Source organism: Candoia aspera, chromosome 4, assembly GCF_035149785.1.
Source record: "Candoia aspera isolate rCanAsp1 chromosome 4, rCanAsp1.hap2, whole genome shotgun sequence".
Taxonomy (NCBI): domain Eukaryota; kingdom Metazoa; phylum Chordata; class Lepidosauria; order Squamata; family Boidae; genus Candoia; species Candoia aspera.
The window spans coordinates 37,023,237-37,039,645 of NC_086156.1; the positions used below are offsets into that span (position 1 = coordinate 37,023,237).

The 16,409-nt window shown below is 37.3% G+C and overlaps 1 protein-coding gene across 4 annotated transcripts in view; it reads right to left on the reverse strand.

Moving 5' to 3' along the window:
- TBC1D5 (TBC1 domain family member 5) overlaps positions 1-15,355 on the reverse strand; it is a 273,988-nt gene extending 258,633 nt beyond the window's left edge. For 2 of the 4 annotated variants that reach the window (XM_063303859.1, XM_063303858.1), the window contains exons 1-2: positions 15,171-15,353; positions 746-809 (exon numbers count right to left, since the gene is read on the reverse strand). The gene's annotated coding sequence lies outside the window, so the exon portion shown is untranslated. Of the gene's footprint in view, positions 1-745; positions 810-15,170 lie in introns of all 4 variants that reach the window. The other 2 variants (XM_063303861.1, XM_063303860.1) reach the window with 1 other exon arrangement.
- Between the last annotated feature and the right edge of the window lie 1,054 nt (positions 15,356-16,409).

Here is a 16,409-nt window from a genome sequence, read left to right on the forward strand (position 1 = left end):
ATTTACAGGAGACTACATAATTAAATATAGGAAGGAAAATTTGAAAAGGTAACAGTCACAAGTTACAAAAAGCCATGTAAAATGTCTACTTATAGGGACTACTTACAGAATATATATGTGTGTGTACCTACACACATACACACACAGATCTTGCAATGAATATAAACTTGCCTCAAAGCTAATACTTTAATTTTCAAGAACCAAGTAAGAGGGGGGAAAAATCTAGTCAGTAACAATGCAGCGTTGAAAAGCAATAAAATCAAAATTAAGTTATAAATAATTTAAAGCTTGTCATGAAGATGTATTAATAATTCATCAGATAAATAATTTACTAAATAATCAAATAAATAAATAATGAAATACATAAATAAATCAGCAAATAAATAATTCTGCAAAATAACCTAAACAATAAGTCACTAGAACAAATGACAACCCAACAAAACTATAATGATTTTCTAAAATTCTGATAGTTTTAAATAAACAAATGTATATAAAATAGATCAATCTTGGTTAGATAAAAATATATTTTTCTGCAACATTGGTGAATTCCTAATTATGTTACAAGTATACACTTTATATTTTACAAGAATGAAGGAATCCTGGTAATGTAACAAGGCTGTAACTATAAAGTATGTCCTTACATTTCATACAACTCCTCTTCACAAACTAATTTTTCATCAAATATATACAGGCAGCTTCTTTGTAACATGCTTAATTTACATTTTCTTTTCAGTGCAATACTTACAATACTGTTACTGTCCCTTTTTGGCCGTTGCTTTACAATCTTCTCCAAATCTTCAGAAGTTTTGCTGTGGGGAGAAACAACAGGAATAACCTTAATTATTACAGATGGTATCTCATTCATTAGTGGATGACAACACTTTATCTGAAAGCATTCAAAAGGCTGTTTTATAATTCTACAAAGCAATTTAATGTGAAACAACCATCCCTATCTACTAACTACTTAAAGTTTTTAGAAGTCTGTTATGGAATGATTTCAGGCACACTGATCTCTGTTTGTTGTATTTAAGCTGATACACAATCTGTGCAAACTGGCACTTGTTCAGCAAGGACAAAATGTGAGAGGCAAAATGCTTGGCTGACTTCTAAATCTTATTCTAAATGCCTGACATTCACACTCCTTGGAAATAAACAAGATTACTAGATTTCCTTGGAAATAAACAAGATTGCTAGATTTCTCCTTCAGGGAATTCAGTACTAAACTCCAAAGCATTATATCCTGAAAGAAAGTGGAATTTAGGACAACCCTGCCATTCAAATGAATGTCTTACACCAGGAGTTGACAACACTTGAAGGCTTGAGAGCCAACACTCAGCATCCCAACCTCCGGGAGGGTTGCAAATGACAATACAATGACTTCACCAAAAACAACTGTGATGAAATTCTATTAATGCATGCTGACCATAATACGATCATTTTAATTAGAACCACTGTACTAGCTTAAAAAGTAAGCCATAAATAAAATTTCATTTGACACTAAATGTGCACTGTCAAAGAACTGTTATATTCCTTAAGACACGGGCAACGAACTTTTGGAGGTCATTGACTGTATTTTTAAGGTGTTGTTTTGGTCTCTGACAGCTGTAGGGAACATGCTTGATTACATGGCATCATAAACAGAAGGGTAGAGAGAGATAATCAGTGTTCTTGTGTTTGGGGGGTAAATGCCTCTTTTTTACTTTGGGGGGAGGGAAAAATATGGCAAATCATGCTGTCTAACTTCAGCAGTATTGCCACTAAATTTCATCTTCATGATTTGGGAACATTATGGGGCTGCAATAGTAGAACTGGGCATCCATCTACAATACAAGAATGCAAGTTGCCAATCCATCTTAGGGGAAAGAATGAGCCTAAACTATGTATCCCACACGAACAGCAATATTCTAATCAAGAGTTAGATTTGAATATATACAGCTATTTCATAACACATTTTAAAGCTGTATTACTTCAGCAGGTTTTAGTCCTCCCCATGTAAAGATCTCTACTTGAAGGCTTCCTATGTAATGTTTGAATATGTAGCAGGTAAAGACTATGCTAGAAAATGTTTGTATGACACGCTAGGTTCCATAGGAATTAAGTGGGGATGCTTTCAAATATGCAGTCCTCAACTCCTTGAATCTTTGTAATACAATATAGAAAGGCTTACAATGCAGTATTTCTAAATAGCAGAGCCTAAAGCTATTGAGTTTGCTGATATAATTTTGGAGAGTAACGTAAGATTTTGCTGGCAGGTATCTGACAAAACTATATGAACTTAGGAGTAGGAGAGCACAGACAAACAGAAATTAACGTAACAGACACATATACAAACATGCATTTACAAAGCTAGGAATACAGTTTGTGCTTGGAAAATGAATATATTTTAATGCATTGTGACCCTATTCACACTGACCTATGAGAAAGCCCTACTAAGTAGTTATGTTCTGTGAGTTATGTAAATAATTTTAAACATGTAACATTTTTGTTATCGCGCAACGCATTCAAACATAACAAGGAAATAATAACCTAAGAGAGCTATAGGGCAAAAAATAAGTGAATAAGGTGGGCATCAGGCTTTAAATGTTAATGAAGTAGAACTTTTACTGGCAGCAGCCTACACAACAAATAATGAGAGGGGCTGAGTTGTAGTTTAGCAACATCTGAAGACTCAGTTTTTCCATCCTCACTTGCAATTTTTATTATCATTTCAATATATTTCAAATGAAATCAAAGAATTAAACCATTTTGTAGCAAAACTCAATTACTTTCCATTAAATAAGAGACAAAATCCAACACTGCAAGCCTGATGTTTTAGTAACATATGACCTTTTATTCACACCACCTGCCTCCAAACACATTTAATTAACAGAGACTCTGCTTTAAAGGTTCATATATTACTGTAAAATGCAAGTAAAGGTGTCAATGTCAATATAGCTCTTACCTTGTTGGCAGTACATCTATTTTAAATGGGATTTTTTTTATTTGTTGTATATAGCAGGATTAATGACACTCAAGTTAGCTTATCCTCCTTGAAGCATTATAGGAGATCATTCCTTGGTCTCTTCCTCTTTGATTTAGTACACCTTTTAAGATTATTTATTAATGTTTGGGTATCTCATCCATCATCCATTATTATTGATGTCGTAAATTAGAGGAATGGAACAAAGCACTGGACTATTCACTTTTTCCATATTCATCAATAAAACAATCACCTTCTCTGGCACATAATGAAAGAACTACCGTAAGTTGTTTCTAGCTGTCAGTGAAAGAACTATTTCCATGTAAACATCTTTAGATAATTTCCAAAATCTGGCAAAAAAAGTTCCTACTTTTTCTTTCACCAGCCAGAGAGAACATTGTCCAAATAAAAAGAATGCAGAAGGAGCAAATCAGAGCAGATTTGGGGCTACACAAGAAATGAGACAATGCAGAGAAAAAGGGGAAATGAAAGTTAGGTTTTAGGCCAATTCTCATTAGAAAATTTAGCAAGAACTGGTGGCTAAGAGGCTTGGCTGCCCCTGATGACTAAGGGAAAAAAGCATTGGAATTGAAAAGATTACTAATTGGAGACAGTAATTGGGGTGAAAATGAAGATTAAAGCATTAGCATCAATCACGAGGTCATGGCTAATGTGAACTATAAATGAGCACTCTTGATCTCAGTTTAGCAATATTGGTTTTCTGATGGTAGATTCTAGAAATGATTATGTCAGTGGGAAAAAAATCTTTAAAACTTATGGACAAAAAATTACCATGAAACCAAGTATTTATAAAGTAGGGTTTGCCACTTCAGTGATACTAAGGCAACCCCACCACCAAAGCAAACTCTGATCCCACCCAAATAGATGACTTTTTCCTTAACCAGTCTGCCCTTTGGTTGCTTGCCCAGCTAGGCAACTTTGATTAGAAAAATAAATAGAGATAATAGAGAACATGTTCACTTTGTAAGTAAAATTGTTTCCAACAGATAGATGCTGAATATACACACAAATTAAGTGGCAAACATACTTCCTTAACTCCTTATGACTTCAGCCAGACTTTCATATCCTAATATTTCAAACCATGCATTAGTCTTCTGTGATGGTTTATGGCCACACATAATGAATCTATCATATCCTTATTTGGTCATTTGCCTGAATAGATACAGGAATGCAAGACAGTTAAAGCCATAGTGCCACCACAGGTCTTTAATTATGTATGAACAAGACCTGGACTCTAATCCTCAGTGTACGTGCCATGGATTCATGTTCAGTCTTGAGATTATCTCACCTTTAGTGATGGGCCTGAGTAAATGTTTTCTCTATTTTGTTGCTACTTTCATAAAACATGCAGCCTGGTTTTATGCACTACTAGACAGTAAGAAGACTAAAAAGGAGTTTCATGATTGCTGCCAAGAATTATACTCTGCAGCAAACCTAGGAATTAAAATATTTATTCATTACAGTTTTTTATATTCCATGTTTTAGGATAACAATCTCTCAAAGTAAGTTATAAGCAACAGAAGTATTTGTAAACAAAAATACAATAAATGTTATTTTAAAACAAATAAGCAAAAAATAGGAACTTACTCTACTCATTCCCAAAGTAGTTAATACTGTCTGCTCTGTGCAGAGTAAGGGAGTAAAGCTAAGCAGACTTTCCTTATGTTTGTCACATGACATTTGTATGATCTTGAGCAAAAAGCTTAGGTAATTAACACTTCCGAAAAAGCATAAAATTATCATCCATCTAGGATTAAACTTTGCAATCATTGTAATTGCAATCATTGTAATTCAAAATATATATTGATTTCTTTTATCATTTCACAGTTGCTCCCTAAAACATTTAAACTCTTGATGATGTCCTCTTAAGTCAATGCATTCAACTTTAATCTTTCATTTTAATATAACACCTGTTCTATGAAAACTACTAGAAAATAAAAAGAACTCACAACACCCAAATGCACCCCATATATGAAATATTACCATGTCTACGCCCAATACTGCAGTGCAAGACTGGGTGATCGGCATGATTAACAAAAGTCATATGTTACAACAATCAAGTGGAACAAGAATCACTCAGGTTTTAGAATCTTCTGAAACTTCTAGGTTTTTGGTTCCCACTTGGCAATCATGGGAACCAAAATCCAGATATCCAGATGTTTTTGAAAATTACCAGCATGTCTAACAAATGGTCAGGTTTGCTGGAGCTTCTGAAAGTTGTCATGTGAAACACATGGGGGGCACAAATTGGTCATGCCTGTTCTAAGGGGTTATTCTAGCATACAGTTCGGCCCTACAAACAGTTTTCCAAACCAATAGCCACCAGAAATGTTGGATTTCAACTTTCATGGCTGAGAAGTTAAAGTTGAATGTATCTGAAGGTCAGCCGATTAAGGAAGGCTGCCTAAGATGAATCCAATCCAAAACAAGTAATATTTAAATTAATTAAAAATTAACATTTCACATGTTTCTGAGATATAATTTTACTATCTCTCATATTTTGAAACAACAGACTTTCTATCAACGTATAAGAAATGTGCAACTATAGGATTTTCTTATAGTGCCCAAGCATACTAATTGTGATATATATATATATATATAATACATATCTTCCGTTCGCCCCATAAATTTATATTGATTGAAATGACAATGATTTGTTAATTCAACATCCTATTTAAAAGGCAACTGTCCACTGCTGAAGTCAGCAGCCATGTCATTCACGCCTCTAAGACTGAAAACAAACCAATTTGCTTTCCTGGAATGAATATCAAGCAGGCTGAAACAGGCAACTTCAGTATTTGACTTCATGAAATAAGTGCTTACTCAGCAAGCATCCCGAAGGTAATGTATTACTCTACTTAAATGTACTAGCACTTTATTATCCATTTTACATAGGACTCCATAATAGTAACAAGTGTATTGTTTGACAAACAGGGAAAACTTATGTGTAACCCAAAGATATTCTGTCTGACCCCTGTCAGATCAATTAATAATTTCTTCAAACAGTAACAAAGTAGTATGAGAAAAACAAAACAAGGCAACACAGGAGGATGCATTCTTACACTGGAGACAGCACATGACAAAATGAAAGATGGAGTTGCAGCAGAAAGATGAATGATAATGTGCTAAAATATAAAATGTGCACAAGAAATACCTTTTACTCTGGACATATGTTTGATTGAAACAAACAAATAAAAAAGGTAGGTACCAGAACGGGCACCTAATTTTATGATGTGATGTTGAAACGAAGTATTGACTCTCTGATTTGAATCTGAATTTTATTTTCATCAGGAAAATTTTTCATATATATTCTTTATAAATATATTTGTATATGTGTGTACAATACACAAATATATATGAACATGTAGCATTCTAAGCACATAAACACAATTCACAATAAACAGTATTTTGCCATCCTAAATCAGGAGTGTTAGTTTCATATGAGAAAATCTTAAATCATGCAACGAATTATCCCTGCATCTGAATTATATTTTTAAATGTATACAGAATTGTACAGAAATATTTCTATACATGATAAGAAAAAAATACCATGTCTGGATTTGTTTCTACTTGGCAACCACTTTTAGACTTGTGTCAGAAAAAATGAAGCTTTGATTTTGGGTTTTGATGATTAAATGGTTTGATTTTATAGATATGTTACTAAGGTTTAACTAATGATTATAATTGTAAAGGCATTTATATCTGTATTGGAGAAAGTCAGAAATTACCTTTTTCTGCTTTCTGTCTAATCTTGCACTCTTATAGTTTTTCTTTTTTGTTTAGTTCTGTACTCTGCCTTTTCTGTACTCTATGTTTTGTATTTTAATTATACTTTGAAAAATAAAAAACTTGAATAAAAAAAGAAATATTTCTATACAGAGGTATACTGAAAGCCCTTACATCTCATTATGATAGTGCTCTTTTACATCTGAGTACATCACAAAAATTTTAGCTCCATATTGATCTCAAAATACTTTTATCACTAAAAGTAATACTATTTCCTCCACTTGGGAGGGACAATTGTACCACCTGTTTACATCTTTTATCTTTTAATGTACATTTAATATATTTAAACTAAAATTTCTAAAATCTAGTTTAATACAACACTTTTCATATTTAAATAATAAAAGTTTTAAAATCTGTATGTGCTGTGCACATTCAAGCTGAAATCATCTTTGCATAATTGTTTCCAGCATACAGGTAGTCTTTATTTGACAACAATTTGTTCAGTGACCTTTTGAAATTATGATGGTGCTGAAAAAATGGACTTACGACCTGTGCCTGAAATTATGACTGTTGCAGCAACCCCACAGTCATGCGATCAAAACTCAGGCACTTGGCAGCCTGCCTGCATTTATGACTGTGGGGGGCTCCCCCACCTGCCTATCTCCCCACCTCTGCCCTTTTGAAAGCCCTGCACCCTGCCTTGCAGTGTGGGAGCCCAGCTGCACCACGTGAAACCACCAGTGGCACCCACACAGTGCTGTGCCACCTGTCCATGCCATACCAGCCACTCACCCACCCATGCCAGCCACCTGCCCATGCCAAGCCAAGCCATTGCCCATGCCAGCCACTCAACCATCTGCGCCGTGCCAGAAAGCTCTTTGGAAAGCTCCAAAGGCTCTAAGAAGATAGTGTAAGCTTCTGAAAACAGCTTTCTGAAGGGAGCCATGAGGAGGAAATGTTCGCCAAAGAAGCTGGGTCTGAAAAGGGCTCAGCAAAGGCAGCAAAGTGCTTCTGCTTCACCCGCAGTGGCTAGGTGAAAAAGTCAAAAGGTAGATGTGGGGAACTGGGAGAGTAGGCGGCTGGGTGAACGAATGCGGGCTGGGGAGACTAGAGCTTGCTATGGTGACTTGGCGCAGGCTTATGGCCTAGGTTGGCATGGGCAGGTGGCTTGGTGCGGGTGGGTCAGCGGCTGGTGTGGTGTGGGCAGGCAGTGTGGGCATGTGGCTTGGCATGGGCAGGGGGCTGGTATGGCGCAGATGGCACCTGTGGCTTCATGTGGTGCGGCTGGGCTTCCCACCCTGCAAGGCAGGGTGCAGAGCTTTCAAAAGGGCAGAGATGGGGGGAGAGATAAGCAGGTGCGGGGAGTTGCAGGCAGTGTTCAGGCCTGAGAGGAACCAAGCCTGGAATGGCTTGGATTGTGGTCGGTGCTCAGGCTAACAATGGGTAAAATTCACTTAACGATGGCAAGGGAAGTTGCCAGGATTGCCATCGCTAAGCAATGCCATTCTACTTTACAACCTCATGGCTTAGCGATGGGAATTCTTGGCTCAATTACCGTCATTAGGTGAAGACTATTTGTACACCTTATAGACTGACAACACAGTAGGAAATTAAAAGACAGAGTACACAGATTTGCAGAAAAACTGGCTTTCCAGGTAGACAGTTAGATCAGATAAATTCAAACGGTAAGAAAAGAAAATACAACGTATAGTCCAGGGTTTCTCAACCAGGGTTCCGTGGAATTCTAGGGTTCTGCGAGAGGTCACTGGGGTTCCCTGGGAGATAATTATTTTAAAAAAGTAGTTCAAATTCAGGCAACTTCACATTAAAGAGGTAGGTTTCATTCTTTATTTTTAAGTTTAAGAACACTGTTAATGCATATATACAGGCCTACCCATGAAACAAATAGAATAATTTTGTAACTTCTGGCCTAAATTTGAGCCTGAATGTGCAGGGGTTCCCTGAGGCCTGAAAAATATTTCAAGGGTTCCTCCAGGGTCAAAGGGTTGAGAAAGACTGATATAGTCTCTGAAAACTCTATAGCTATTGACAAAGTCGACTGACGTAAAATGAATGTTGTGTATCCCTGGGACAGCACAGGATTTGAATTCAATTCCATTCATTTTTATCACTACTCATGTATTTATGCACAATCCTAATATCTGAACAAAACTTTAGCAGCTCCTCTTATTCCCCATGTCCTTACAATTTTTTTCAGCTAAAATTTTCCTGAACAGACTGTTGCATCTCAGGGACTGATAAAGTGAATTCATTTTCTACTAAGTAGAGACAAAATCTGCATGGTAATGTAAGAACAATCCCTAATATAATAATTTGGATACTTTTAAATTCCAACAGTCTTACTTTCACTTCTACTTCTATCATGTTGGAATAGATTAGATATTGCTTCTCTGCTTGCAAAATGTGATCATCCTTGTCATGTAATGTATAACATGCAAATAAACTATGAACAACAAATGTGCATTAATCATATTTAAAAACTCACTGTCACACTGGTCATTGAAGAGGTTTGGAAAAAATGGTAAGTCAGATACTTTATACCATGCAACTCCTTGGAAGATTACTTTCTAAAAGAGGAATGCTTCAACATGCTTATTCTTCTTCCATCAAGATACAGCTAGTTAATGCCCACATTTTCTAGTATATTGCCTTCTTATTAACCATTAGAAATTATCACTGCATGCTTGTTTATACTGAGTTACATACCCGGCACCCCAAGTTATGCATTCCTTGTTTATATCGTCATACATATTGTGCAATAGAGGATTCTGTAAGATTACTACACTTCTTTGGAAAATATAAAAAATAATACATTTGGTTCAATGACAAACTTAGAATTTACAACAATATTGAAATGGTAGATACCTTCTTTTAAGATATCAACAATACAGGAACTAGCAATCAAAAATATACAACAGGTTAGCACTTAGTGAGGTAGCAATTAAGGCCTTATAACAGATATTCAGATGCTATCATATGTTTATACCAGAGTAATGTTTTTTTCCTGTCACCTTATGGAAGCAAAAGTTGGACTCTGAAGAAGCAGGATAGAAAGAATATATAGCACAAGCTATAAAATTTGATTTGGATCCAAATTCTTTGAGTGGCTTGATCCACTTCAGATTGAATCAGAGGTTGCCTAATCAAATTTGGGGTCACAGTCCAACATAAGATTTGTAGATTTTAACAAGCAGCACGGGAACGTCACAAGCTTCTGTAATTTTTAAAACTTTTAATAGATTGAAAACATGATGGTGAGTATAGTATTTTACATACGTCCATTCAGTGGGATTGCAGATAGATCTAATCCATTATCTTGCATATAGATCTAACCACCCATCACATAAAGGACATAAAAGAAACAGAAAACAAAAATTATCAAGCACCTAGCACATCTTACACCAAAATGGGAAGTGATATACAGTATAATAAATAATTATGCAAGCTATGAAAAAAGTAGGTGGATCATTTAGCACAATTCTTGACTGCTAAATATAATCTATGTTTGCTGGGAAGTAAATACTTTCATGGCCTCTCCTTAGAGCTCTAGCTGCCTACTACTGAAAATAGAAATGCTGGATTAGATGGTCCCTTGATCTAATCCATGCAATTCACCAAGATTTACAAAAATGTGTACTGTCTAAGAAGCAAAATTAAATAAAGTTGGAAATCCTGGGAATTAGCATCAGATGTATGCACTCAAGGTTGGTTTTAACTCTGCTGGGAAAGGGTAATTTGTAAAGATAAAACCAAAATCAAATGGAAGCAGTAAATAGATTGATTTCTAACACTGAAAGTTATCAATATGTTTCTTGCCTGCAGCTGCAATGGAATTTGGAGCAGCAGAGTAAGTTACCTGTCTTTTGTGAACATGGATACGATTAAGAGTTATTTTGAAATCTGTGCTGTTGAACATCTCTGTGGGCATAAGGCACTTATGATTTCATAGGAATCCATAAAGGCATTTGTAAGCAACCCTTCCATCTTCTTTTGCTTAAATTAATGAATCTTTATTAATCTTTGGAATATTAAGTATTTGGAAACCTAGCTGGACCTCTCCCTTCCTGTCTTATCATCTAGAAGCAGTCATTCCATCAGTTTAATGGAGATGCTCATGCTATGTTGATACTGAATATTTTGAATGAAAGCATACTTAAAATATGACTACCAAACCTCTGCTTCAGGTCCTTCATTCCTTATACACAATTGGCTCAACTGCTGATCTGTTTTTACCATCAAGAAATTTATCCTAATCTTCACCCAAAATGCACTTTCTAGTAACTTTAGCTCAGTAAATCTAATGATCCTGTTCTCAAGAATCAGTACTCTCCAAATACCTAAACAAGTATTAAACAAAGAAGGGGAATTCATGTCTCTCCATGTTAAACATATTAGGTTTCTTCCATAGCACAGACCATTTTTATTTTTCTCCTCTGAAACTGCTCCATTTTTTCTGTATCTTTCTTAAAGTATGCTCCTCAGAACTGAAGTATCTAGATGATATCAGAGTAGTGCAGTATAAAATGAAATTATTACATCAAGTTATAATTCTTTCAGCTCAAATTAGAAATCCATAGCTTTTTTATATTTGCAGAATTATACAGATAATTTTGAATGCAGAATTTATTCCTGAATGCATCTCTAAAACAAGATTCTTTTCACATATTCTGTTATTAAACCTAATGGCCATATTATCCTACACTTGATTTTTGTGTGTTTTAGTATTTTTCTACTTTTCCCCCCTTTTTTTGTTTTGCCTAAAACATAATATTCATTTCTGTTAAAATACACTTTTGTCAGTTTTATGTTTCAAAAAAAAAATTACTCATCTTCTGATGTGTTGCTAGTTTACCAAATTTTGTGGTATCTACCATTTCATTAAGTCATTAACAAAAAAGTTTAAAAAATAGTGGACTTATTGAGTTCTACAGGCCTTCACATGAAGCTTCCTTCTGTGTTTTTCTCTTCTAAAACCAAACTTATTCTGTTAACTGGTATTTGTTCTATCACATTAATTGTTCAGAGAGTCAATTAATGAACATTTTCTAACAGCCACATAGCTGATTTGGAGGGGGGCAGTAAAAGTAACTTGCATCACTATCTCACTAGCATCCTAATTTTTTTCTCTATGCTCGCGTTAGTTTTTAGTTTTATCTGACCAGTCTATGCAAAAATGTTGGCAAATGAACAATATGCATTAAGCAGAAAATCCTAGATACTGGATAAAAAGCTTTGAGAATTTGAACACTAGAATATAAGCCCCTCCCTAACTTCTACTAGACTTATGATCGTATTTCTTTTTCCCAATCTCTTTAGAAAATACAGCTCTTGACACTTAATATCCCTTGTTAATTTAAAAGTATTGTTTTAAAATCTTAGCAAGTGGTAGCACCTTGCCTGAGCTCAAAATCTGAGTGGGATTCTGCCTGGTTGGTATTTCAGTGGGACTACCAGGGAGTTCCTGCAAAGGTTGATGGGAAAGTTGAAAAAAAAATTCCAGAATGTGAGACTGGACACAGGAGAGTCTTTATTTTTTAATTATGAAAGCTAGAAAAATCCAGCCTTCTACAAGGTCCTTTCCAGAATCTGTGTACAGCATTAAAGAAGAACAGGGTGCTTCATTGTAATTGGAGTCTACCTAATGTTCACATTATGACAGGTAAATGCAAGAAAACTAACCCTTGTGAGTGGAAACAGATGATTACAGAATGTAGTTATAATAGCCAGCCCAGAGTTTAACTTTAGTACCCCTTAAGAATATGTCAAAGATGACTGGAAGAATATAGATAGCATCTGTAAAAAAAAGATTATTCTGTCTTTCAATGACTTGGGACTTAGAACCATCTGCAAACATTTTCAGTTGACTTATATTACAGGGAAGATCTTACAATCTATACAGAGAAAATTTGACTAACTTGAGACTGTTATAAATAGGACTTAAAACATTACTTTCTCTAGAGAGCGTGTATTCTTCTCGTGCCTAGCCTACAATTCTAAGTTTAATTCTTAGCACTTAATTCAATGGAATGTACTTTTAAGAAAATTGCTAGTACCATCATCAGGTAATGAAACATTTACTAAATATACAAATAATTAACAGCAATATCTAGAAATGACAGTCTCAATACTTAGTTGGATAAATAGGTATCTGAGGCAATATTCTAAGAGTACAATCCATCAAAATAAATATTTCTGTCTGTATTCACAATAGCATTTTTTTAAAAATCAGATATATAGATGGACCAGTTGTTTTTTTAATTAACAATAACTGATTTATTTCATGAAGAAAAGTTTGACAAAAGCCAGATGGCTGACTTTGAGCCAGTCACTCTCTCTCAGCCCAATCCACCTCCCAGGGTTGCTGTTGTGGGGAAAACTGGAAGAGAAACATTATGTATGCTGTCTTAAGCTGTGTAAATAAAGGCAGGATATAAATGTAATAATAAATAAAATAAAATAAAATAAAATAAAATCATGGGCTTTTGTTCCTTTTTTGCCCGCCAAAAAGTTTATGCCCACCACTGAGTTTCAAAAAACAACTGATTATGCTTACTTATTTTGGCAGTCTCACACTTTTTCCCCTGCCAAATGGGTTAGGGTTAGGATTATTGATTGCTGTTTGTTAACTCAGCAAATTTATGTACCCATGCCATAATCACAACAAGGCTATTGTACCAACTATGCCCACGCTCAGCAAAAACTAGTGGTAAGCAAAAATGGAACAAGGGCCAAATAATAAAATATTCTATCTTATTGAGAACAATATTACTGAACCGCATATAAACATTGCTGAGTCTTAGTTCATGAAACAAAGTTTGAATTATAGCATGCATATACAATAAGTTACTCTCCTAGTATTTATCATTCCTATTATGCATAAGATATATATACACATATGTGTGCATATTTATATTATTCATGCAACATTCACATTTCTAATCGCATATTATGTCCTGCTTCTTTTCTAATTAAAAAAATGTAGTTATTTCACACACTTATCATCAAAAGGGATAAAATACTACTTTGTAAGAACAATGGCCAAAACTACTTTAGACATGTCCAAGAACCCAGATAATCTCAGTGGCATTTTTAAGTCTTTTTCCCTTGTATTATCACAAACTGCTTTTGGATGTTCGCTCAGTTTTAAAGTATTTGCTATGGATACAGAAACTCCTGTCTGTCTCTCACCCCACCCTGAAAAATATCACATGGAACTAATTGCATAGAATGTTTCCATTCCTAGAATGTGTAAATGTACTGTGTTTGACAGGAAGTGTGGTCCTTCCCAGTCTTAGTAGTTCCTCTTAAAATGGGACTTGTTTTAAATAATGGGGCAGGCAAGTTTACTCTATTCCATTTTTCTTTTGGAGAAGTGGTTTTAAATTTTGCCTCTTCCTTTCAGGTAAATACAGTAAAGTGCTAGCCAGTGCTAAACTTATGCCTGCCAAAGTGTAGTGCAGACATTGTAATCCAGTATCTCTGTCTGGGAAACTCAAGTTGACAATGATCACTATGTTTGATAAATTTATGAATGGGTTTCATTTCTCTATCTGGGCACACTCATAATGAGACAAGTTTGGGACATACAGTCCTTCACAATTCATGAATCCTAAACCTCTCTGAAGATGCCCTGAGTGATTCAATCAACAGAAACCAAATTTCGTATCTAAAAGAAATAGTTTTTTTTAAGTAAAGAGTACGTTATTCGGCTTCTTGTTCATATCTAAAAAACCCGCCTTGCTTTTGTTTCATTTTTTTTAAGGGACAACAGATATGATGAATAAGAAGATGTAATCAAAAGGACTGGTAAATGTGACTGAAGGGTGCAATTTTATATCCGTTCACTTGAAAGCAAGCGGCGATGAACTCCTTAGGGCTTACTTCCGAGTAGACATGGTGTGAAGAACAAAATCTGAAAGTGAAAACGCTAAAACGGCAGATTTCGGTTCCCCTCGGAAGCGAGCGAAGAAGAGCAGCTGGACTTAAAGGAGTGAAGGCTTAAGAGCGGGGGGGGGCGCAACTTCTCCTCCCTCCTAGAAACAGGGGCGGTAGAACGCGCCAGCGCCCCCATCAAGAAACCGGTTTCCTCTTTTCCTCTGCCTGTCGGGAGCCGCTTGAGAGCGAAAAGGGTTCCCTTCAGCCTCCCTGGTTCTCACGAACCGAAGCAGCAAGCAGACCTGCTTCTAGAAGCTGGGGCGCAGGCGGTGGGAGAGGGAGCGGCGCCTTGCAAGAGCCTTACAGGCCTCAAAATCACTTCCTTCTTCCCTGCCTTCTTCTTCGGCTGTTCCTCAGTGACAGCCGGGAATGGAGGCGAGAGAGAAGGAGGGAGCCAAATGGAGCCCGGGGTAACTGAAGGGTGGTTGCAGCCGAAGGCAAGTCATTTGATATTGCGGGGAACGGGCGGGTCACCGAGGGGAGCTGCCTAGGGCTGAGCCGACTTTACCTGCTGCTGTTGGTGCAAAGGCACTGAAGAGGGGGCATCCACCTCCCTCCTCCCCGCCTGCGTCCCTCCCTCGCTCAGAGATCCACCGACCCGCCAAAGCGAAGCGGGGCTTGGGATAGCGAGAGGAGGGCTTCCTCCCGTCCGCCGCCGCCGCCGCCACCCCCCGCCTCGTTGCCGACGCTGCTTGCTGAGTTCAACCACCGCCCCCTTTCCTCTTGCACGCAGGCGCCCGGCTTCAGGGGAAGGCGGAGGCCGCCCACACGCGCAGCGGCGGCGCGCTCGGCCAGGATTTTGCGCTCTGCTGACGAGCGGCTCCTGGTCGGCTTGCCTGCCTTGGTCCGGCGGCTGTGTCTGTCGAAACGGGGGAATAGAAAAGCCACCTTGAAGGAAGGAACCAGGGCACTACACTGCTTTGTGCGCCGGACTCTATGTATGTATATATGTATGTGTGCGCTGCTGTGAGGACCATTTCGCGTTCGTGCTCTGCCCCGTGGCAACAAGCACCCGCTAAAGGTGGCGTCCCTAGCTTCTGTCGCTGACCAGTAATCGAAAATGAAGAAGGTAATTCGAAGAGCTAATACAAATAACGTTTCTTGGGGCTGACTTGCCAATTCCTGTCCTTCCCCAGCCGCCACCCCCCGCCCCGGACAGCCTTACAAGCGGCTTGTAGGAGCAGAACTGAAACAGTTTTTCACACTCGTCCTTGCGCCCCTGTGTCAGGTCCAAATGATAGCGCCCCCCCTCCCCTTCCGCTAGGGTGGTCAGATGCTCATGTACGCTGTCTCCGTCTCTCTCCGTAATAGATCCGTTGCACTTTTGAATCTTTAGCGCCACAGAGCAAGTTAAGTCTGCTGAACATTACTCATGTGCCCGGCTACTAACGTGCAAGCGTGCTATCCGCCTTTGCACCCCCTTGCCTCTACACCAGCACGCCGCTATTGTTAGTGAAAGTTTGGAAAGAAAGCCACGCGCTTCAGTTCTGGTGTTCAGTTTGCCTAGTTACGTTACACAATATTCTATGTGGTACAACCGTTCGCGTGATCACAACGTTATACTTACTTATAAGGAAAGATTCCACACATTAGTAGTCACCAGAGGCTTTGCTGTTGGCTGAGAAATGACCGAAAGGAGCGATATTATGAAGACTGCATCTCTGCTAAAACTGATAAAATAGAATCTTCTGAATATAGTATGTAAACTAATGCTAATATTTTTGCCACTTGCCTTGGCAATGCTCTC